The sequence below is a fragment of the Mustela putorius genome, unplaced genomic scaffold (assembly GCF_011764305.1).
Source record: "Mustela putorius furo isolate JIRA1106 unplaced genomic scaffold, ASM1176430v1.1 tig00537227_pilon_pilon_pilon, whole genome shotgun sequence".
Lineage (NCBI taxonomy): Eukaryota > Metazoa > Chordata > Mammalia > Carnivora > Mustelidae > Mustela > Mustela putorius.
The window spans coordinates 19062067-19085806 of record NW_025422368.1 but is presented as its reverse complement, the minus strand read 5'-3'; the positions used below and the strand labels follow the sequence as shown (position 1 = coordinate 19085806).

At 37.7% G+C, this 23740-nt stretch overlaps 1 protein-coding gene across 2 annotated transcripts in view; it reads left to right on the top strand.

The window, feature by feature from the left end:
• Positions 1–23740, top strand: part of ST8SIA1 (ST8 alpha-N-acetyl-neuraminide alpha-2,8-sialyltransferase 1) — a 153572-nt gene that overhangs the window by 123848 nt on the left and 5984 nt on the right. The window lies entirely within an intron of this gene.

Below are 23740 nucleotides of genomic sequence, written 5' to 3'. Positions count from 1 at the left end.
CCCTTGTTTTCATAAGACTTCTGCTAAAATGGAACTATAAGTAGCAATATCACAACCCTCTTATTTCCTGTTACTCTACTTTATCTCTTCATGACCTTCCCCATATATTGTCCTTTTCTGTTTCTTTCCTTATTGGCTGTCTCTTCTCCCCTGCATGAAAGCTCTAAGAGGACACAGTCTCAGTCTATATTGTTCTCTTGCTATTCCCACAGTGCGTAGAGCAATGCCTGTCACATAACAGGTACTCAGTAAATAGTTGTTGAGTGTGTAAATGAATCAAAATGGAAGTTGCCAGCAATCTGTTGGTTATAGTAAGTGTTAATATTTATTGCATGCTTACAGTGGAACAGACACTGTTCTGAATACTTTTTAAAAAATATTTATTTATCTGAGAGAGAGAGTGGGAGGCGGGGCACCGGGAGAGGGAGACTGAGTCTGAAGCACACCGTGTGCTGTGCACGGAGCCCTCCTTGGGGCTTGAGCTCATGACCCTGCAATCAAATACAACACAATCAAAATGGAATGGGCCATTTTGACCTGAGCCAAAACCAAGAGTTGGAGGCTTAACCAACTATGCTACCCAAGTGCCCCTTGAATACTTTTCAAGTATTAATTTATATAATAAAACATTCCCATGAACTAGATACAACTAATAACTCCATTTTACAGATGAGGAAATTGAGTACACACAACTTAAAAAACTTGACCAAACGCACATCAGTAAATTAGAGGTGATATTCAAATCTAGGTGTTAAAAGGCTTCAGTTTTAACCGTGGTGCTTTTCTGCCATGTAATTTTGGTGTTTTTTTTTTTTTTTTAAGATTTTATTTATTTACTTGACAGACAGAGATCACAGGTAGTCTGCCATGGAATTTTGGGATGTGAAACAGCTAGACTGGACATGGAGACTAGGAAGTCATCAATATGAATTTAGTTGTGAACAGAGGTTAGCCTGCCCCTTAAATTAATTTGGAACTCCTATTCTGTATCTGCCATAGAGTATAGTGTTCTTTACACTCTTTTGGGAATTTCTGTTAGCTTAAGTTTACATGATCATTGTTTTATTCCAGTTACCTGCTACTTAAATTGCCGTGAGAGTCCTTGTCTCCTCATCTCATCCCCCGCGGCGGCTCCCCTCTCTGTGCTCCACATCAAGCCAGACACGGATTAAAAGTCCCTTTCCTTGATTTTTCCTGAATACCAATTTCTTTTTTTTTTTTTAAGATTTTATTTATTTATTTAACAGAGATCACAAGCAGACAGAGAGGTAGGCAGAGGAGAGAGGGAGAAGCATGCTCCCCGCTGAGCAGAGGACCCCCCCCACCGCACCCCTGATGCAGGGCTCCATCCCAAGACCCTGAGATCATGACCTGAGCTGAAGGCAGAGGCTTAACCCACCGAGCCACCCAGGTGCCCCCAGAATACCAATTTCTAAAGGCATTATGTATAGGTAGCAAAATTTATAGAAGGTTTGAAGTGGGAGGAGAGTGCCTAAAAACCATCAAGCAAAGAGCATAAAAACTACATATCAGGCATATCTTTTCTTTCTTTCTTTCTCTTTCTTTCTTTCTTTCTTTCTTTCTTTCTTTCTTTCTTTCTTTCTTTCTTTCTTTCTTAGAGTCTACGTATTTGAGAGAAAGAGAGAGAGTACTAAGCAGGGGCAGAGGGAGAGGGAGAAGCAGGGCTCAATCCCAGGACCCTGAGATCATGACCTGAGCTAAAAGCAGACACTGAACCAGCTGAGCCCCCCAGGCACCCTTAGGCATCTGTTTTCTTAAAAATGTTTTCACTGCCCCATCGCCAAGAATCACAGAGTCCCACCTGTGTTCGTCTAGTTTCTAACCTCCCAGGACGTCATTACCCCTTCTCCCTTCATCCCACCCTTCCCTGCTCCCTGCCCTCAAATTCCTCTTAGCTACTTACGCAGAAGATCTTGGTTATCACTCACTTCCTTTTCTGCTCTTGGGACTCCCCAGCCCACACCCAAAGCAACCACTATACCTAAACAAAGAGAATTCTTTTTCCACAAGGGATTCTAGTGTGTGTCATTAAAATATTTTCTACCCATTACCCGTTTGAGTCCTAGTTTAGGTAATGAACGTGACAAATCTCCCAGAACGTATGGGAGATTTAAGAAGAGTCCAACTGTGGATGGAAAGAAAGAGATCAGAAAGTAGCTATAGAAAGATGTACTTTTGAGGGAATTTTGGCTTGTTGTTAGTTTTTTGTTTCCAGTTAAGGAGACTCAGGCAAGAGCCCGTGTTGAGGGAAGGGCCAGTGAAAAAGAATGAATGAAGGTAAAGGTGATAAAAGAAGGATAATGTGGGACACCTGGGTGGCTCAGTTGGTTAAGCAGCTGCCTTCAGCTCAGGTCATGATCCCAGCATCCAGGGATCGAGTCCCACATCGGGCTCCTTGCTCAGCAGGGAGCCTGCTTCTCCCTCTGCCTCTGCCTGCCTTTCTGTCTGCCTGTGCTCACTCTCTCTCCCTCTCTCTCTCTGATAAATAAATAAAATCTTAAAAAAAAAAAAAGATTGGGAGAAGGGGGTGGTATTATGGACATTGGGGAGGGTATGTGTTTTGGTGAGTGCTGTGAAGTGTGTAAACCTGGCGATTCACAGACCTGTACCCCTGGGGATAAAAATATATGTTTATAAAAAATAAAAAATTATATTAAAAAAAAAAAAAGAAGAAGGATAATGTGGCCAGAGAAGGTGCAAAGGGTCAGAACCCAGATCACAGGTAAATTAATTTATATAAGACAGGAGAGATCTGTCTCCCCCTCATTGTGCTGAGCTGGAATCCAGAATCTGCATTCAGCATCGTATCTGTGAAACTTCACTTGAGTGCAGATCCACTCTTACCCTCCGTTTCCTCAACGTCGGAAAAGGCATAACACCCTCTTCACAGAGTTACTACAAGGCTTAAATAAGATAACCTGTGTTAAGCAAGAATCTTATAATAGAATGTATTGTTTATTCCTGTGATTTGATTATAGGTTTTCTGGGTTTTATCTCCCACTCTCACTAGTGTCATAAATAAACAAATCTACTACATATTTTTTTCTTTATCTGCTTCGAAGGGATTTGTAATTCCATGGTCTCATCTTCACTTGGAGTTTGGAGTAAGTCTGACATCAGACTTTTGCCAGTAGGCCAAACCTGGCCATAATTGTTTTGCTTGGCTATTACCTTGTTTCATTTTTACTCTGAAATTCTTTAGATGAGACATGTACATTCCATTTTCAGATCCACACTCTCTCGTCTTAGGCCTGGTCCCTTCACATATTATCCCAATCTGCTGGGCCCCTGTGCACAACTGAGTTTTTAACCCATGATCTAGACCAATTTCCACAGAAGTAGCACATGCCACTGAAAATTTCCATGTTACTAAATGTTCCAGGAGTATCTTCTGTCTTCACTTCCCTTGCTCTCTCCTCATCATTTCTCACTATTGATAAACTTTGGTAACTCTTTACTCCTGTTATTGAAGATTCTTCTGGTTTTTCTCTCACCTCTCTGCCAACCTACCCTTTGCTACAAGTCTGCCTCCTTTGCCCACCATTTCAGTGCTATAATTTGTCAATAGTTTGCATGTTGGCACATGGCTCTTCTGGGTGATCTCATGTCTGGGGTTCAGCATGTCCAAAACTGGGTAATAATATTTCCTTCAAACTACCTTCTCCTATTGTATTACACATCATCATGAAAGAAGCCACCAGAAGTCCAAGCCACCTGGGCCCCCAAACTAAAATCACTTTCACACCTCGATGGGATACATATTTAACAACTAGTACAGAATTCACAGCAAACCAGAATGGACACTGCCCACTGCCCTATATTCCTCACCATTGCTTTCCAGCTAAAGATCAGCCCTGCTTATCCCCATCACCATAGTCTTTTTTTTCTTCCTCCCCAATAGCCTGAGTGGTGAGACACTCCCTAACCGTTTCTTTCAAGGACTAATGAATGTTAATTAGTTTCCCTTTTCCCATATGGGTAAAATATCAACCTTGATTAGCAGTAGATCATTCTTTTTTTTTTAAATTTTTTATTTTTTATAAACATATATTTTTATCCCCAGGGGTACAGGTCTGTGAATCACCAGGTTTACACACTTCACAGCACTCACCAAAGCACATACCCTCCCCAATGTCCATAATCCCACCCCCTTCTCCCAACCCCCCTCCCCCCAGCAACCCTCAGTTTGTTTTGTGAGATTAAGAGTCACTTATGGTTTGTCTCCCTCCCAATCCCATCTTGTTTCATTGATTCTTCTCCTACCCACTTAAGCCCCCATGTTATTCTTTTATCCTGTCCTGTCCCTCATCTCTAACTATTCCCAAGGCTCTAAATCTTCACAGTATTAAATTGTTTACATTTCCCTGAATACCACCTTTCTCACCTCTGTGCCTTTGCCTACAATACTCTGTCAGACAAGCATACTTTCCCCCTCAACTCTGTTTACACAGCTAATTCTACTCATTCTTCAAAATTCAGTTCAGATTATATCCATCTCTGAAAGGCCTGTCTTAATTTCTCTCCTCTTAGCAATGTCCTCAATCTTGGTTTGGAAACCCCACTCTGAAAATATTTTAAAACTTTGCATTCTTAGGGCATATTTTAATATGTACTATGTACAAATGGAATAGCTTGGTATAATGTGTTGTTTGCAATCTGGTAAAGTATTTTCCTGTGGAAGAGCCACCCCCATAGGATGAGAAGGTACAGGGGAGGAAGGTATTGTGGACCAACACAAAATTTTCATTGACAAAGGAAAAGGAAGCAACAGCTGGGTAAACAAACAGCTGCACAAAGGGACAGAAAAATGACAGTAAGTGACCATGAATATGGCAAATGGTCCAAAATATTAGAAAAGCAAGTAAATAACATGCGGAAATGAGTTGACATACTGGAAAATTGCTGAAACATTTGAACAGGAAATAAATAATAAAGAAAGTGTTCAAATAAAATTATTATAGAGGAAAAACATTAGAACAAATATTCTATGTAAGAGAAATGAACTTTTAATGAAATAAACTTAACAGAAATTAATTTGAACATTTGTGCCTTTATTAATAAATGTGTTTTATACTGCAAAGAGTATATTATAATATTATTTAAACTTAATGAATTAAGTAACCCACTCCTAACTTTTTGTTGTGTTGGAAAGAGTGAACTAGAAATTCACGATTGTTTTATTTCGCATTTATGTGAAAACTAAGGAGACTGACCTTTCAAAAGGAAATATTTAATAACTCAAGTAGCAACATAAATATATCACCCTCTAAAGAATGAGAGCATTCCAGACACGGTTCAAGTTTTCCTTGACCCTCTACATGCACCCCCATACCCAGTGCTCTGCCTAGAGATAACCATTGTTTTCAGCTTAATATGTATCTTCCAATATTTTCCCATGCATTTACACACGTACATGTAAGTATAGAAAATATATATCTTTATCTTGAGTGATAATACACTATGTAATTTCAGTATTAATTCCAAAACTTTTTTGTTTTTTATATAACATTTTGTTTTGGAAATATTTCCATGTCAATACAAATGAAACTGTGTTGTTAAAAGAATTGCCATAAATTATAGTATAGATGTAACACTACTGGTGATGGACATTGAGGTTGTTTTGAATTTTCTGTACACTTCAGCAAACATTCATGAGTATTTACTTAGTGCCGTGTTCCAGGCACCATTCTTATGTTGTGGATCCATCAATAAATGAAGTCTTCCTTGTAGACATTCAAAAAGATACAAGCAATTAAAAAAAAGACATGCATGTATGATAAAATGTCATGTAGTGATAGGTAGGATGAAAAAATGCAACAAAGGTGAGAGATGGGGTGGTCAGAAAAGGCTTCTCTGAGGTCAAATATAGTAGCCAAGATCAATGAGAAGTGAGAGGTTATTCTGTAAATATCCAAGGGACCTGCTGAGAAACGGAAGTGCTGAGTCAATCAGTGTTCATATTGAAAATGCCAAAATATCTTCTGAGCTGTTTGAAATAATTCCTGCTCCAATTTGAAGCATAAAAGTACTTACTTCTTACACTCTACTATGTACTATCATGTTCTTTAATTTCTACCAATTGGATATATGGAAAACTGTAATTTTCCTGTAGCTTTAATTGGTATGATTTAAAAAACTGTTATAAATTTATAATGTTAATGCTGGTGATATTGTACACATTTTAATATGTACGTTTGCCCTTTAAATTTCTTCATCTCAGAACTTGACAATTCTATGTCATTGTCTATTTTTCTCTTTCGTTATTTGCTTTTATTTTTTAAAAATATTTATTCATTTGAGAGAGAGAGAAAAAATAGAGAGAGAGCATGAGCAGGGGGTAGGGGTAGAAGGAGAGGGAAAAGCAGACTCCCCACTGAGCAGGGAGCCCTATGTGGGGCTCATCTCAAGACCCTGAATCAAAGGCAGACGCTTAACTGACTGAGCCACCCAGGCTCTTGTGTTATTTGTATATTACTATTTTTTGGTGGTATTATTTACTTTAATCATGCTAGAAAAGAGAATGGTACTTAATAACCATTAAGTGTGTGTGTGTGTCTGTGCTGTATGTTTTAGACATAATTGACTTTTTAAAACATTTTTCTTTACTTTTTACTGTTGTCCAAATTTTTTATTTAAATTCCAGTTAGTAAACATGCAGTGTAACATCAGTTTCTGCTGTAGAATTTAGTGACTGGTTACTTCCAACACCCAGTACTCATCACAATAAGTGCACTCCTTAATGCCCACCCCTTCCAACTAGCCCGTCCTCTACTCATCTCCCCATCTCACTTTCCTTATTTTTACCTACTTTACATTGGTTTTAAAACATATACATTTGTTCTCTGAATATTGCTTTTCTCCCATTCACTCTGTTTTCTTCTTTGGGAACTCTTCCTACACATGTTTTGGATCTTTTTAGTCTATCTTCTCTGTCTCTTAATAACTCTTATGTTTTCTACCCAGGTGTCATTCTGAATAATGTCTTTAGACTTATCTTTCAGTGCATTAATTCTCTTTTTTATTCTATCAAATCTACTGTTTAATCTTTTTGTAAAATATTTATTTTTAAAGGCTGTCTTTTTCAGTTTCGGAATTTCCTCTTGGTTCTTTACCAAATCTGCCTGGTCTTTTTGTATGGTGTTTTGTTTTATGATTCTGATTTATTTATGTTGTCAGTTTTAAAACATTTTTATTCAACTTACTTAAAATAAAAACAAACAAACCAGCAAACAAAACACTTCTTCCATCCCTGACCCCTCCCCTCTTGCAACCACCAATCTGTTCTCTGTATCTATGAGCTTGAGTTTTTTGCTTTTCCTTAGATTCCACATATAAGATCATATGATATTTGTCTTTCTTTGTCTGACTTATTTCACTTAGTGTAATGCCCTCGGGTCTCTCCTTGTCTCAAATAGCAAGATCTTATTTTTTTAATGGCTGAATTTATATACATTATTATATGTAATATGATTACACAATAATTTTATCCATTTATCCATTGATGGACACTTAGGTTATTTTCATATCTTGGCTACTCTAAATAATGCCACAGTGGTCATGGGGGCACATATATCTTTTTAATAGGTTGGTTGTTCTATTTTTTTTTTTTTTTTTAGGAACCTCCATACACTCTTCCATAGTGGTTTAACCAATTTATACTCCCACCAACAGTGCACAAGAATTTTATTTCCTCCACATTCTTACCAACACTTGTTATCTCTTGTCTTTTTGATAATGGTCATTCTAAGTGTGAAGTGATATCTCATTCTTGTTTTGATTTCATTTCCCTAATGATTAATGTTGTTGAATATCTTTTCAGGTACCTGTTGGCCATCTGTAAGTCTACTTTGAAAAATGTATATTTGGATCTTCTGCATCTTTTAAAATCAGATTTTGGTTTTTTTCTACCGAAGTTATAAGTTCTTTATGTATTTTGGATATTAGCCCATATCAGATAAATGATTTGCAAATATGCCCTCCCGTTCAGTAGATTGCTTTTCATTTTGTTGACGGCTTCTTTTGTTGTGCAGAACCTTTTTAGTTTGATGTAGTTCCGCTAGTTTATTTTCGCTTTTGTTGATTTTGCTTTAGGTGACAGATTCAAAAAATCATCAACTAGACCTATGTCAAAGAGCTTATTTCATGTGTTCTTTTAGGAGTTTTATGGATTCAGGTTTTAAGTTCAAGTCTTTATTTCATTATCTTATTAATTTTATGTATGATGGAAGATAGTGGTCCAGTTTTATTCTTTTGCATGTAGCTATCCAGTTTTCCCAAAAGCATTTATTGTAGAGACTGTTCTTTCCCTATTATATGTTCTTGAGTCCTTTGTTGTAAATTAATTGACCATGTATGCATGGGTTTATTTTGAGGCTCTTTATTCTGCTTCATTGATCTCTGTGTCTGTTTTTTTGCCAGTACTATATTGTTTTAATTGCTGTGGCTTTTCTTTGAAATCAGAGCATGATGCATCCAGCCTTATTTTTCTTCCTCAAGATTACATGGCTATTTGGGGTCTTTGATGCTTCTGTACAAATTTTAGGATTACTTGTTCTATTCCTGTAAAAAATACCATTAGAATTTGATAGAGATTGCATTGAATCTGTATGTTGTTTTGGATAGTGTAGATATTTAAACAATATTAATTCTTCCAGTCCATGGGCATGGAATATTTTTCCAGTTATTTGTGTCTTCTTCAGTTTCCCTCATAAATGTCTTGTAGTTTTCCATAGATCAGTCTTCCACTTTTTTGGATAAATTTATGCCTAGGTATTTTCTTCTTTTTGATGTGCTTGTAAATAGGATTGTTTTTAATATTTTTCTTTTAAATGGTTTTTGTTAGTGTAAGGAAATGCAATGGATTGTTGTATATGGATTTTGTATCCTGCAACTTCACTGAATTTATTTGTTTCTAGCAGTTATTTGGTGGAGTATTTAGGGTTTATGTAGTTTCATGTCATTGCAAATAGTAATAGTTTTTCTTCTTTCTTTCCAATTTTGATGCCTTTAATTTCTTTTTCTTACCTAATTGCTCTGGCCAGGACTTCCAATGCTAATTTGAACAAAAATGGTGAGACTGGGCATCCAGTCTTGTTCCTGGTTTTAGAGATCAGGATTATTGGATTATTGAGAATGACATTGGCAGGGAGTGTCTCATAATGGCCTTTATTATGTTGAAGTACACTCCCTCTATACCTTCCTTTTTTGAGTTTTTATCATAAATGGATGTTGAATTTTGTCAAATGCTTTTTCCTTCATCTATTGAGATGATCATCATATGATTTTTATTATTCATTTTATTAATCTGATATATCATATTGATTGACTTGCAAATGTTGAACCATCCTTGCATCTTCCACTCAGTGATATGCATTTAAGGTTCCTCTGTGTCTTTTCATGGCTTGATAAGTCATTTCTTTTTTTTTTTATATATAATTTTTTATTTTTTATAAACATATATTTTTATCCCCAGGGGTACAGGTCTGTGAATCACCAGGTTTACACACTTCACAGCACTCACCAAAACACATACCCTCCCCAATGTCCATAATACCACCCCCTTCTCCCAACCCCCTCCCCCCAGCAACCCTCAGTTTGTTTTGTGAGATTAAGAGTCACTTATGGTTTGTCTCCCTCCCAATCCCATCTTCTTTCATTTATTCTTCTCGTACCCACTTAAGCCCCCATGTTGCATCACCACTTCCTCATATCAGGGAGATCATATGATAGTTGTCTTTCTCCGCTTGACTTATTTCGCTAAGCATGATACGCTCTAGTTCCATCCATGTTGTCGCAAATGGCAAGATTTCATTTCTTTTGATGGCTGCATAGTATTCCATTGTGTATATATACCACATCTTCTTGATCCATTCATCTGTTGATGGACATCTAGGTTCTTTCCATAGTTTGGCTATTGTGGACATTGCTGCTATAAACATTCAAGTGCACGTGCCCCTTTGGATCACTACGTTTGTATCTTTAGGGTAAATGCCCAATAGTGCAGTTGCTGGGTCATAGGGCAGTTCTATTTTCAACATTTTGAGGAACCTCCATGCTGTTTTCCAGAGAGGTTGCACCAGCTTGCATTCCCACCAACAGTGTAGGAGGGTTCCCCTTTCTCCGCATCCTCGCCAGCATCTGTCATTTCCTGACTTGTTGATTTTAGCCATTCTGACTGGTGTGAGGTGATATCGCATTGTGGTTTTGATTTGTATTTCCCTGATGCCGAGTGATATGGAGCACTTTTTCATGTGTTTGTTCGCCATCTGGATGTCTTCTTTGCAGAAATATCTGTTCATGTCCTCTGCCCATTTCTTGATTGGATTATTTGTTCTTTGGGTGTTGAGTTTGCTAAGTTCTTTATAGATTCTGGACACTAGTCCTTTATCTGATATGTCGTTTGCAAATATCTTCTCCCATTCTGTCAGTTGTCTTTTGATTTTGTGAACTGTTTCCTTTGATGTGCAAAAGCTTTTGATCTTGATGAAATCCCAATAGTTCATTTTTGCCCTTGCTTCCCTTGCCTTTGGCGTTGTTCCTAGGAAGATGTTGCTGCGGCTGAGGTCAAAGAGGTTGCTGCCTGTGTTCTCCTCAAGGATTTTGATGGATTCCTTTCGCACATTGAGGTCCTTCATCCATTTTGAGTCTATTTTTGTGTGTGGTGTAAGGAAATGGTCCAATTTCATTTTTCTGCATGTGGCTGTCCAATTTTCCCAGCACCATTTATTGAAGAGGCTGTCTTTTTTTCCATTGGACATTCTTTCCTGCTTTGTCGAAGATTAGTTTGACCATAGAGTTGAGAGTCTATTTCTGGGCTCTCTATTCTGTTCCATTGATCTATGGGTCTGTTTTTGTGCCAGTACCATGCTGTCTTGATGATGACAGCTTTGTAATAGAGCTTGAAGTCCGGGATTGTGATGCCACCAACGTTGGCTTTCTTTTTCAATATCCCTTTAGCTATTCGAGGTCTTTTCTGGTTCCATATAAATTTTAGAATTATTTGTTCCATTTCTTTGAAAAAGATGGATGGTACTTTGATAGGAATTGCATTAAATGTGTAGATTGCTTTAGGTAGCGTAGACATTTTCACAATATTTATTCTTCCAATCCAGGAGCATGGAACATTTTTCCATTTCTTTGTGTCTTCCTCAATTTCTTTCATGAGTACTTTATAGTTTTCTGAGTATAGATTCTGTGTCTCTTTGGTTAGGTTTATTCCTAGGTATCTTATGGTTTTGGGTGCAATTGTAAATGGGATTGACTCCTTAATTTCCCTTTCTTCTGTCTTGCTGTTGGTGTAGAGAAATGCAACTGATTTCTGTGCATTGATTTTATATCCTGACACTTTACTGAATTCCTGTATAAGTTCTAGCAGTTTTGGAGTGGAGTCTTTTGGGTTTTCCACATACAGTATCATATCATCTGCGAAGAGTGATAATTTGACTTCTTCTTTGCCGATTTGGATGCCTTTAATTTCCTTTTGTTGTCTGATTGCTGAGGCTAGGACCTCTAGTACTATGTTGAATAGCAGTGGTGATGATGGACATCCCTGCCGTGTTCCTGACCTTAGTGGAAAAGCTTTCAGTTTTTCTCCATTGAGAATGATATTTGCGGTGGGTTTTTCATAGATGGCTTTGAGGATATTGAAGTATGTGCCCTCTATCCCTACACTTTGAAGAGTTTTGATCAGGAAGGGATGCTGTACTTTGTCAAATGCTTTTTCAGCATCTATTGAGAGTATCATATGGTTCTTGTTCTTACTTTTATTGATGTGTTGTATCACATTGACTGATTTGCGGATGTTGAACCAACCTTGCAGCCCTGGAATAAATCCCACTTGGTCGTGGTGAATAATCTTTTTAATGTACTGTTGAATCCTATTGGCTAGTATTTTGTTGAGTATTTTCGCATCTGTGTTCATCAAGGATATTGGTCTATAGCTCTCTTTTTTGGTGGGATCCTTGTCTGGTTTTGGGATCAAGGTGATGCTGGCCTCATAAAATGAGTTTGGAAGTTTTCCTTCCATTTCTATTTTTTGGAACAGTTTTAGTAGAATAGGAATTAGTTCTTCTTTAAATGTTTGGTAGAATTCCCCCGGGAAGCCGTCTGGCCCTGGGCTTTTGTTTGTTTGGAGATTTTTAATGACTGTTTCAAACTCCTTACTGGTTATGGGTCTGTTCAGGCTTTCTATTTCTTCCTGGTTCAGTTGTGGTAGTTTATATGTTTCTAGGAATGCATCCATTTCTTCCAGATTGTCAAATTTATTGCCGTAGAGTTGCTCATAGTATGTTCTTATAATAGTTTGTATTTCTTTGGTGTTAGTTGTGATCTCTCCTCTTTCATTCATGATTTTATTTATTTGGGTCCTTTCTCTTTTCTTTTTGATAAGTCTGGCCAGGGGGTTATCAATTTTATTAATTCTTTCAAAGAACCAGCTCCTACTTTCGTTGATTTGTTCTATTGTTTTTTTGGTTTCTATTTCATTGATTTCTGCTCTGATCTTTATGATTTCTCTTCTCCTGCTAGGCTTAGGGTTTCTTTCTTGTTCTTTCTCCAGCTCCTTTAGGTGTAGGGTTAGATTGTGTACCTGAGACCTTTCTTGTTTCTTGAGAAAGGCTTGTACCGCTATATATTTTCCTCTCAGGACTGCCTTTGTTGTGTCCCACAGATTTTGAACCGTTGTATTTTCATTATCATTTGTTTCCATGATTTTTTTCAATTCTTCTTTAATTTCCCGGTTGACCCATTCATTCTTTAGAAGGATACTGTTTAGTCTCCATGTATTTGGGTTCTTTTCAAACTCCTTTTGTGGTTGAGTTCTAGCTTTAGAGTATTGTGGTCTGAAAATATGCAGGGAATGATCCCGGTATCTTTTGATACCGGTTGAGTCCTGATTTAGGACCCAGGATGTGATCTATTCTGGAGAATGTTCCATGTGCACTAGAGAAGAATGTGTATTCTGTTGCTTTGGGATGAAATGTTCTGAATATATCTGTAATGTCCATCTGGTCCAGTGTGTCGTTTAAGGCCTTTATTTCCTTGCTGATCTTTTGCTTGGATGATCTGTCCATTTCAGTGAGGGGAGTGTTAAAGTCCCCTACTATTATTGTATTATTGTTGATGTGTTTCTTTGATTTTGTTATTAATTGGTTTATATAGTTGGCTGCTCCCACGTTGGGGGCATAGATATTTAAAATTGTTAAATCTTCTTATTGGACAGACCCTTTGAGTATGATATAGTGTCCTTCCTCATCTCTTATTATGGTCATTGGCTTAAAATCTAATTGATCTGATATAAGGATTGCCACTCCTGCTTTCTTCTGATGTCCATTAGCATGGTAAATTCTTTTCTACCCCCCCACTTTAAATCTGGAGGTGTCTTTGGGCTTAACATGAGTTTCTTGGAGGCAACATATAGATGGGTTTTGTTTTTTTATCCATTCTGATACCCTGTGTCTTTTGATGGGGGCTTTTAGTCCATTAACATTCAGGGTAACTATTGAGAGATATGAATTTAGTGCCATTGTATTGCCTGTAAGGTGACTGTTACTGTATATGGTCTCTGTTCCTTTCTGATCTACCACTTGTAGGCTCTCTCTTTGCTTAGAGGACCCCTTTCAAGATTTCCTGTAGAGCTGGTTTGGTGTTTGCAAATTCTTTCAGTTGTTGTTTGTCCTGAAAGCTTTTAATCTCTCCTTCTATTTTCAATGATAGCCTAGCTGGATATAGTATTCTGGGCTGCATGTTTTTCTCATTTAGTGCTCTGAAAATATCATGCCAGTTCTTTCTGGCCTGCCAGGTCTCTGTGGATAAGTCAGCTGCCAATCTAATATTTTTACCATTGTATGTTACAGACTTCTTTTCCCGGGCTGCTTTCAGGATTTTCTCTTTGTCACTGAGGCTTGTAAATTTTACTATTAGGTGACGGGGTGTGGGCCTATTCTTATTGATTTTGAGGGGTGTTCTCTGAACCTCCTGAATTTTGATGCTCGTTCCCTTTGCCATATTGGGGAAATTCTCCCCAATAATTCTCTCTAGTATACCTTCTGCTCCCCTCTCTCTTTCTTCTTCTTCTGGAATCCCAATTATTCTAATGTTGTTTCGTCTTATGGTGTCACTTATCTCTCGAATTCTCCCCTCGTGGTCCAGTATCTGTTTGTCCCTCTTTTGCTCAGCTTCTTTATTCTCTGTCATTTGGTCTTCTATATCACTAATTCTTTCTTCTGCCTCATTTATCCTAGCAGTGAGAGCCTCCATTTTTTATTGCACCTCATTAATAGCTTTTTTGATTTCAACTTGGTTAGATTTTAGTTCTTTTATTTCTCCAGAAAGGGCTTTTATATCTCTCGAGAGGGTTTCTCTAATATCTTCCATGCCTTTTTCGAGCCCGGCTAGAACCTTGAGAATTGTCATTCTGAAGTCTAGATCTGACATATTACCAATGTCTGTATTGATTAGGTCCCTAGCCTTCGGTACTGCCTCTTGTTCTTTTTTTTGTGTTGAATTTTTCCGTCTTGTCATTTTGTCCAGAGAAGAGTATATGAGGGGTCAAGTAAAATACTAAAAGGGTGGCAACAACCCCAGGAAAATATGCTTTAACCAAATTAGAAGAGATCCCAAATCGTGAGGGGGGAGAAAGGGGATAAAAAGAGGTTCAAAAAGGAAGAAAGAAAAAAAAAGAAAAAAGAAAGAAAAAAAAAGAAAAGAATTTAAAAAAAAAGAAAACACCTAAGAAAAATATAAAAAAGAAAAAATATATGTATTAGATAAACTAGTAAAAAATCGTTAAAAAAGAAAAAGGTAACAGTTAAAAAAAAATTTACCCGAAGGCGAGAAAAAAAAACAAAAAATGAAAAAGAAAAAAATTAAATTAACCGCAAGACTAAAAAAAATCACAGGGCAAAAGCCATGAGTTCCATGCTTTGCTTTCTCCTCCTCTAGAATTCTGCTCCTCTCCTTGGTATTGAAACCGCACTCTTTGGTAGGTGAACTTGGTCTCGGCTGGATTTCTTGTTGATCTTCTGGGGGCGGGGCCTGTTGTAGTGATTCTCAAGTGTCTTTGCCCCAGGCGGAATTGCACCGCCCTTACCCGGGGCCGGGGTGAGTAATCCGCTTGGGTTTGCTTTCAGGAGCTTTTGTTCCCTAAGGGCTTTCTGTAGAGTTCCGGAGGACGGGAATACAAATGGCGGCCTCCTGGTCTCCGGCCCGGAGGAGCCGAGAGCCCAGGGCCCCACTCCTCAGTGCGCGCTCAGAGAACCGCGCCCAGTTACTCCCCTCTGCCTGACCTCCGGCCGCACTCCCAGCTCACCGAGCCTGCGACCGGTTCAAGGTCACCCCGAGCTGCGAGCTTACTGTGGGCTCTGTCTCTGTAGCTGGCTTTCCCGTTCCAATACCCACAAGCTCTGCGACACTCAGACACCCCCGATCCTTCTGTGACCCCGCTGACCCCGTGTGGGCTTCGCCCCGGTTTAGCCTCTGGAGCGATGTCCCTCAGTGGAACAGACTTTTAAAAGTCCTGATTTTGTGCGCGGTTGCTCCGCCGCTTGCTGGGAGCCGGCCCCTCCCCCCAGGGTCTATCTTCCCGTCGCTTTGGATTCACTTCTCCGCAGGTCCTACCTTTCAGAAAGTGGTTGTTTTCTGTTTCCAGAATTGCTGTTCTTCTTCTCTTTGATCTGCCGATGGATTTTCAGGTGTTTGCAATCTTTAGATAAGCTATCTAGCTGATCTCCGGCTAGCTGAAGTAGTTTCGGCCTGCTACTTCTCTGCCATCTTGACTCCTCCCCCAGTCATTTCTTTTTAGTGCTGAATAATATTCCATTATATGGATATAATACATTTTCTGTATCCATTCACCTTAGCAAATCATCTTGGTTTCTTCCAAGTTTTGGCAGTTTTGAATACAGCAGCTATAAACATGTTTGTGCAGGTTTCTGCGTGAATGTAAGTTTTTGATGCCTTTGGGAAGATACAAAGGAGCAGGATTGCTAGATCACATAGGAGTGTTTAATTTTGTGAGAACCACTAAACTGTCTCCCATAGTGACTATACCATTTTGCGTTCCCACCAGCAATGAATGAGAGTTTCTGTTGCTCCACTTCCTTACAGGCATTCAGTTTTGGCAGAGCTCTAGATTTTGGCCATTGTCATATATGTCTAGTAATGGCACCTCATTGTTGTTTTAATTTGCATTTCCCTGATGATATACAATGTGAAGCATCTTTCATAGACTTACTTGACATCTGGTGAGGTGTCTGTTGAAGTCTTTAGCCCATTTTTAAATTGAGTTATTTGTTTTCTTATCATTGAATTTAAAGAGTTCTTTGTATAGTTTGGATAATAGTTCTTTATCAGCTGTGTCTTTTGGGTACATAATTCTCCCAGGATGCAGTTTGCCTTCTTGTTCTCTTGATATTGTCTTTCATAGAAATGTTTTTAATTTTAATGGATTACAGTTTATCAATTGTATAGTTCATGGATTATACCTTTGATTGTATATATAAAATATTATTGCCACAGCCAAGGTCACCTAGGTTCTCTCATTATTTATCTTATGGGAGTTTTATAGTTTTGCATTTTACATTTATGATCCATTTTGAGTTAATTTTTGTGAAGGCTATCAATTCTCTGCCTAGATTCAACTTTTTTCCTGTGGATATCCACTTGTTTCAACACCCATTTTTAAAAAACATTATCTTTGTTCCGTTGTATTGCCTTTGCTCCTTGGTCAAAGATGAACTGACTATATTTATGTGGGTCATTTCTGGGTTTTCTATTCTCTTCCACTGATGTGTCTATTCTCTTGCCAATACCACATTATCTTGATTACTCTAGCTTTATAGTAAATCTTAAAGTTGGGTAGAGCCAGTCCTCCAAGTTTGTTCTTCTCCTTCAATATTATATTGGCCATTCTACATCTTTTTCTTCTCCACGTGAATTTCAGAATTAGTTTGTTGACATACATAAAATAAACTTCTATGATTTTGAATGGGGTTGCATTGAATCTATAGATCATGTTGGGAAGACCTAGCATCTTAACAATATTGAGGCTTTCTGTCCATGAACATGTAGTATCTCTCAAAATCTCATTTATTTAGTTCCTTGATTTCATTCTTCAGAGTTTTCTAATGTTCCTCACATAGGTCTTATACATATTTTGTTAGATTTATAGCTAAGTATTTCATATTTGAGGTTTGCTAATATAAATTACATTTTATTTATTTTCTTTTTTTTTAAGATTTTATTTATTTGACACAGAGAGAGTGTGCACACAAGCAGGGGAAGCAGCAGAAGGAGAGGGAGAAGCAGGTTCCCCCACTGAGCATGGAGCCCAATGTGGGATTCGATCCCAGGACCTGGGATCATGACCTGAGCCAAAGGCAGATGCTTAACCAACTGAGCCACCCAAGCACCTTGTATTTTTTATTTCAAATTCTGCTTGCTTATTGCTTATATTTAGGAAAGCAATTGACTTGATATAGTAATCTTATATCCTACCACCTTGCTGTAATTGCTTACTAGTTCCAGAAAACTTTTTTTAAAATTCTTTCAGATTTTCTACATAGATATTGTGTGACAATGACTATATTTGCAAAGATAGTTTTATGTATTCCTTTCCAAACTTTATTTCATTTTCTTGTCTAGTTGTATTAGCAGTGACTTCCAGTATAATGTTGAAAAGTAGTTGTGAGAGGGAATATCCTTGACTTATTACTGATCATAATAGGTAAGTTTCAAGTTTCTCACCATAAAGTATGTTGCTTGGTGTAGATTTTTTGGTAACTATTCTTTATCAAGTTGAGGAAGTTCTTATCTATGTCTGGTTTAGCTATGGATTTTTAAAAACTATGCTTTTCTATGTCATTATTAGTTCCAACAAATCATTTTCCAATTGCTTCTCTTATACATATTCTAGACAGGTAATTATATCATCTGCAAATACTGAGAGATTCCCCCTTAACAACGTACTTGAAATACACTTAAAATATTTTTTTTCAGGACACCTGGGTGGCTCAGTTGGTTAAGCATCTGCCTTCTAGTCAGGTCACGATCCCAGGGTCCTGGGATTGAGTCCCACATTGGGCTTCCTGGTCAGCAGGGAGTCTGCTTCTCCCTCTGCTCTCTCTCTCTTCTCTCTCTCTCTCTCCCCCCGCTCTCTTTCCTTCAAAAATAAAGAAGTAAAATCTTTAAAAAAAATTTTCATTGCCATGTGTGTATCTTTGGGTTGTTGACTTTTCATTTTAGATCAGGTGTTATGACCTGTATAATAGTTCTAATACATTATTTATATATATACATATATATTTATAAATAATATATATATGTATTTTGTGATGTGTGATCCTTTTTAGAAATTTTTGTGTTTAAAAATAATAAACTTTTTATTTGAAGACTCTCTATGACTATGGATTTATGAATATCTAAATTTTAATCAGTTTTTGCTATATACACTTTGAAAATCAAGTAGTTTGGCAAAGCTTAAAATGGCAAGAAGCAAACTCTTATCTCACATTCCCCCAAGTAATGTTCCAAAATGTTCAAATTCTCTAGATGATTTTTCTCTTGTTGCATTGTAAAGCAGCATGCTTAATTACAGTTTTAAACTTTTCAGTTTATCTATTGATTTCTTACAGAAATATAAAGGTTTTTTTCTCTTAAAGTGCCACTCAGCACTCCTCCATACACACTTACCCTTTCGTAGCTTCTCAATTAAGATATATCACAATTAAATTAATAGTTCTTACCTTATTGTCTACATAATAATTCACATCTAAGACAAAAAAAATCTATTTTTGAGTATTTGATATCCTGTTCAAACTCAATTTTTTTCCCTCTTCATTTTTGCCCAGAGCAAATACATTTTGCCCAGAGCAAATATTTCCATGCAATAGTCACTAATTCATCTTCAGACTCCAGTTAGAGCTGTGAATTTTCTTTCATTGCTGTCAACATCTATCAGAGGCGTCTATCAGAGGCACTTTTTGTTGTTGTTGAGACAACTCTCCAGGAAGCGCCCTTGCCCTTTCACTAAAATCTGCTTGATAGGTTTCTAGGCATGTTTTGCAGCTCTTTTCCTGGAGATTTCCTTTACCAGAATCCATCAATTATCTTAAATCGACAAAAGCTGTTTCTTGTTACCTAAATGTTCTTTTTCTTTTTATGGCATCCTAGTTTTATCAGTGGATCCAGTAAACTATTAATATTTCTAAACAAGCTAATTACAGATTTTAAGAGTTTTCTTCTGGCCCTTGAATAACACTGAGTTCTTTATTCTTCAATTTTGTTCTCTGACTCTCCTGGTGGAGGCTTTCCTTTGATATCTTCTGATCTTGGCTCTCTGTTCTTGTTTACCAACTGGAAGCTCTGTGCAGACTAGGCTTTAATTTTGGTTGAGAAGGTAACAAGTGGCTTTCTTTTGGGTGGCCCCCAAATGTCATTATCTATATGGTATCTTTTCTCTTGGGCCAGTGTCAGTATTGTACTTGGGAATTATAAGCTTGGCTCCCAATATTGTGCAAGTTGAAAAGAATCTCAATTTCCCTACAGCTGGGCCACTTCTGGGCACACAGTCACTGTTCCTCTGTAGAAGCTGATACTCTCTCCCTGCTAACCAGAGTGATAATTGACAAGTGCAGGATTTTAGAGTTCAGTCCACTTGGATGTCTCTCCTGACGCATAATGTAAACAATTGCCTTGTTGATTGTTACAAGACGACTAGCTTCTCAGTATCCTCTGCCTTTAGGCATATGGCACTGCTACATTCTAGAGCAGTGCTCAGCAAATTAGCTTATATTCTGGTTTCTTTCTGAAAGCATTCTGTTTTTCAGAGGTAAACAGAGTTGGGGATTCATTGAGGGTTTCCCTTCTTTTCTTTTTTTTAGGGTAGATGTAGATCTTTAAAAATATTTTTTCTTTCACTTCTAGACATTTGCTGGAAGAGGGGAGAACTGAACTGTTACCTTTCTTTTTTCTGTTCCATTTGCATCTTGAATGGCATTCTGAAAACAAACATTTAACATTTTTTATTACTTGCATCTGTTTTTGTCCCTTATCTTTGTCTTTTGTCCATTTTCATATCATTATATCAATATATTTAGACTCTTTAATGTTATCAGTATTGAGCTTCTATTTTTATATTTGTTGAGAATACTTTTCAGAGTCATTCCCTTTTTATTTTAGTTTTCTTATTTTCATGGCAATGAAATTTTGTATCTTCATGTAATCAATTTTGGCAGTATTTTCCTTTATAGAAAGACAATTTGCAAGTGGCTGATAAATTTGCAGTTGTTTTCTTTAGTTTTTCTTGTAATATAGACTATAAGTATTTATCTTACTTATCTTGAAATTATTTTGAAATTTTCTTGTTAAATATAAATTTATTCTCCTTCCAATTTTCAAATTGTTAGTTAGCTTGATAGTAACTGTTTAAAATTTCAATGATTTTCCCTTTATTATCATGTATGTAATTTGTAGTGTGCTTTATTTCTGTGATTTCTATTTTTATTGGTATATTTTCCTATTTCATGCCCATATTCATTATGTATTAATCGTTTCTATTTTTAATAATTCATTGGCTGATCTCATTTCATTTTCTTTTTTCAGTTGAATAAAGTTTTCCATTTATATAGCATACAACTATTCTGAGCTAAGTTGTAAAAATCAGAAGACAAATAAGACTTGTCCCTTGTCTTCAAGGAGTACACAGTCTTGGAGGGTAGAATCAGTTCATCCCGAGAAGTTCCAAGAAGCCTCCTCTGAAAGGTTAAGTTGAAAGGAAGGAATGAGCTTTAGAAGGAGAAGCTTGAGTCTTGATGTTTAGGCAGAATTTCACCAGGGCCATGAATAGATAAGCCAAAAAGAAACCACCAGTGCAAAAAGATGTGGACAGATGCACATACAGAGGTGGCTGGAATAGTGGGTGAGAGTATAAGGAGTATCTGAGAATGAGGCGGGAGAGATAAGGGGGGGAGCACTACTCTTATAGTTCTAGTTGAATTCAAACCACCTCTAGTAAGCTCTTGATCAGACTAACATTAGATCTATCAGGGGTGCCATAAATAAGCACCGAATTGATTAAAGTTCTTAAACAATGTCATTTGGTGAAAAATGGGGTAGGTAAAAATAATAAAATGTTATACATAGGCTGGTTCAAAAAATCAAGGCTATGGTAAATCCAAGGTGTATGTTCCTTTTCAAAGTTAAAACTCAAGGAAGAAAGACTGCCCTCTTCAAGGATAATCAGTCAGCTTTAAGACAGGGAACATAAAATCAATTTCCTTGATTTTACTGGAACTGTCTTTAATTCTCATTAGTATGTAGTCCACTACAAAAATCGGAGTAAGTTCCATTAACCAGCAGAGTGCTGTGGAATAGGAGCCATTCTGCACAGCAGTGAGAAGGAAATGGAAACAAGAAAGGGAACAGATAGAAGTAGACCAGTTGCTCTAGAATGTTGATAGTGAAATGAAAAAACTAGAATGTAGCTCAGGGACTGGTATGAGCATGTAAAGAATTGCATCATACCAAGTTCTAACCGTGCTTAGAAGACAGAAGGGAGAAATTTGATATAGAGGGAGAGGTCAAATGTTTGTGTTTTTAAAAAGATTTTATTTATTTTTGTGGGAAAGAAAAAAACACATAAGCAGGAGCTGGGGAGGGGCAGAGGGAGAGGGAGAAGCAGACTCCCCACTGAGCAGAGATTCCCAGTGTGGGACTTAATCCCAGGATCCTGGGATCACTGAGCCAACCAGGCACCCTGAGGTTAAGTGTTTGATAGAAGCAAGATCCACTTTAGAACATGAATTTTTTTAGAAAATATGAAATGATTTGTTCCAAAACACAGAGGGGAAGAGGGAGCACTTCTTCCTACTAGAATTACAACAAAGATAAAATTAGAAGATGTAAAGAAAGAGATGTTGAGGGATAGATGGTAGAGAGCTAGACAACTTACATGGATGGCTTTGATCTTCTAAATAAGTCTATCCACAGGACCCCTGCACCAGAATCACTAGGGAGTACTGGATTACTCACTGGAACCCAGGAAGCTGTAATATCAGGATTTCTAACTGGAGTTTGAGACCCATGGTTTAAAAGAAGTAGGAGGTTACCTGCAGGGTATGTTCATATTATTGGGAAAGTATTCGTGTTTTAAGGAGGACAGCAGAAGATCGGGATGGGCAACAGAGAGACTAGAATTATTAAGCATGGGCTAGTGGAGTTAGAGGCAGAAGTTTGTGTTGGCGAGGCTGGTCTAGCCCCGGAATATGGTTAAATGTGTTTCCACGACTTCTTCTAGAATAAAGTGATCCCACTTACAAACCCTGTCAAACCCTGTTATCTTTTTTTTTTTTTGTCAGGGCCCAGAGAAAATTGCTAAAGTAGGCATCTGAGTCAAGGACATGAAGAAACCTGGAGCAGTTTTCCCTCTGTGGGGCTTAAGGAACATACCTTTCTTGGCAGGCAGAATTAAGGACTCTAATTGCTACAGAAAACCCTGCAGATTTGTTTATTCAGAGTTTGAGTTTCACGTATTTATGATGAATGATGCCAACGTGTCAGGCCATACTTTCCCCTGCAAGTTTTGGCTCCGTTCCATTCTTATATGCATTATTCTCCATCTGTACGTAACATGAGACAGGTGACAGCCCGGTGTGAAAGAGTATAAAAGTTGCTAGAGCCTAAATGTAGTTCCTTGTTTTTTTTTTCCTTTTTATACTTGATCTGTCTCAGCAACCTCCTCACTGGTCTCCAAGCTACCAGCCTCTTCCTTCCCCAGATCACCAGTTACCTTTTCGACACAGACTGACCACTAAACAGATGAGGAAATATTTGTAATGCAAATAGCGTCTGTGAGTTTCCCCTATCACCGCTGACTGAAGCCCACAAACAAATTAGAGAAACTCGATGCTTTTTGCAACATGTCACTGCCTCCACCCATCCTGCCTCCTGTGGCCCAGGAAAACAGGCTCTTCTTCGTGAATGTTCCAGGACACCGTGCACGCCAGCCTGTGACCAGTGTTTCTTCTCATTTAGTTGCTGTGTGTCCCCCCAGAGGAGCTGTATTTAAGTGTCATCCCCTCTCTGAAGCTTTTTCAGGCTCCACTCTTCTCCTAAGGCAGGGTTATTTTTTCATCTGTATTCCCACAATACTGTATACAGATATCAACTGTTGCATTTAGAACATTATGTGGTACTCATTTACAATTTTGTTTCCACACTTGGACCTGAATTTCTTCAGAACAAAAATTGGGTCATTACATTTTTAATTCCCCTGTGCCTGACACGGAGGATGTATACCACAAATTTTAGTTGAATACATTGAAGCGGAGATCCTCTTTTATGGAATCCAAACTGCAAGAACATAGGGAAGTAGAGTTCTTTGGAGCGAGCAAAATGGGCAACTCTGTCAGCGTCATTTTATAATAGTAACAAGTGCTTCTTTTTCCATGTAATATTATAGTTAGAATATAGTATCAGATAATCTGAATACTTCTAGGATCATACAATTTCAATGGGAAGAAGTGTTTTCCAGGTGGTTCCTTTGATTCGCAGATGAAGAAACCAGTCCTGTGCTTATATCAGACTGCACAAAGTTTTTTTTTTTTAAGATTTTATTTATTTATTTGATAGACAGAGATCACAATTAGGGAGAGAGGCAGGCAGAGAGAGAGGAGGAAGCAGGCTCCCTGTTGAGCAGAGAGCCTGATGCGGGACTCAATCCCAG